We start from the raw sequence: 1,942 nt of genomic DNA on the forward strand, positions 1-1,942 counted from the left end.
GAACATTGCTTATGCGACTTTTAGTTATATTTCTAAAAATATAACACCATGTATTTTTTATAATTCTTACACCTGTAGTTTATCTGATCAAAAATATAAATGTGGCAATATTTGCTTGAGTAGTCCTTGTAGATAAAACTTTTCATTCATATATCGCACTCACGATATTCCAACCCGCAACGGCATGGCATGGCTATCACCGTTCCTAATATATTTTCACCGTATTGGAATTAATTAATAATCTAAAAAAGAAGGTAAAAAACGAACCGACGAGGATGGGATTCGAACCCACGCGGGCAGAGCCCATTGGATTAGCAGTCCAACGCCTTAACCACTCGGCCACCTCGTCGTTGAATCCCCGGTTTCTAAGTGTTGGTGTCATCTTATCACAATGTGATAAAAAGTGGTCTTAAATTTGTCGCCGTCATACTATATCATACTTATTATTCAAAACATTAATATATACTTTGTAGAAAAATTAATAAAATATATTAAAAACTGGTCATTGTGGGTTGACAAAATACAAAAAAATAGAGTCAAATAGCCATTATCTATAGAGAAAACAAGAAATTTATAAATTGTATCAATGAACGCTTCAACATTTTTTATTATACCTACCTAACCATCAATTTGATATGAACTTTCATATTCAGGGGATACACATAGGAAAAAAAATCGGTTTGGTTTAATTCCGTTTAATTAAATTAAAATAAAACAACTTAATTTGCTTTAACTTCATGTTAGGTATATACCTAGAGGAGGCTAGGTTAAGCTACGTTAAGTAGTTTTTTTATATAATTGTGTTTAAAATAATCGCACTGCTTAACTCGACCCAATAAGAAATTTATTATAATGTAGGTGATGTAATGAATAACTTGATGGTATGGTTTCAAACGAAGAGTCTTTATTTCAATACAAAGAAATGTTTTCGATGAGGTTTTATAATAAACAAAATTACCTATGTAGTAATATAGACATTTATTCAGATAAAACAAAATTCTTACCTAAATCTAAAATTTAATTTCCAATATAAATTCCATTATATTTCAGTTTAAAAGTATCAGACCTGTTCTGAAGCGTGAGCAATTGCTTAATCTATATTATACAGGACTTGAGTCACGGATCCGATATGGATTTTGTTTTTGGAGTAAATCCACCATGTCACAATAAATTTTCAGATCACAAAAAAAAAGACAAGTAATTAGGACGTTGGTTAACGCGCCATATATCTAGGAATATTTTTAAAATTATAGGATCTGCCATCAATATTAATATATGAACTTTGTATATATTATTTAATTTTAAATAGATTTAAAAAGATTTTCCCAGAATGATATTTTTGATGTACTAATAAATTAATAGTTATATCTAGTTGATTTTAGATATTGGAACTTACTTAATGTATCATGATTTTTTGGATTATTATGACCTACCTATGTACCTGGTCGCTGTGAGTTACATGTCTAATGAACTACCATTGCTTTAATTGGGAATCTATGACCTGCTCTCGATGTTCTCTGTGGTGGCGGATTCGCTAGTAGAACCCCCAAGCCTGCTGGTTCTGGTTGGTTTTAAGACGTTACGGACGGAACCGTTCCTCAGATATTGATGACCTTCTGAGAGATTTTTAGTGACCTCGGGAAGTCCAAATCCTTCCAGATCTTTCCCCGTTCTTAACTGTATGCATCTTCAATGGTGACTGCTAAAGAGTGCGACTGCGACTAAGGCTGTTTGAGATTTCGACATCGGTATATTATGATGCTGGTGCTACTGCGCGCGCATCTAGGACTACGTGGTAAGATTGGGGTCGTGATTTACTCTTCCCCAGTATCATCATTGCTGCTATCTGTCCTCCAGACCTGCGTAATATAGTGTATGGGAGGTCCCGTGCGCGTCACCGATGACGTGTACAGCTGTTCCTATTATCATCGGTGCCGTTGCG

The 1,942-nt window shown here is 34.2% G+C and overlaps 1 non-coding gene across 1 annotated transcript; it reads right to left on the reverse strand.

Annotated features, from left to right (window-relative positions):
- Window positions 1-267: 267 nt before the first annotated feature.
- Trnas-gcu lies at window positions 268-349 on the reverse strand. Its single transcript has one exon. It is a non-coding gene; the product is annotated as a tRNA-Ser (tRNA).
- Window positions 350-1,942: the final 1,593 nt, after the last annotated feature.

The sequence above is a fragment of the Anoplophora glabripennis genome, unplaced genomic scaffold (assembly GCF_000390285.2).
Source record: "Anoplophora glabripennis isolate ALB-LARVAE unplaced genomic scaffold, Agla_2.0 scaffold177, whole genome shotgun sequence".
Lineage (NCBI taxonomy): Eukaryota > Metazoa > Arthropoda > Insecta > Coleoptera > Cerambycidae > Anoplophora > Anoplophora glabripennis.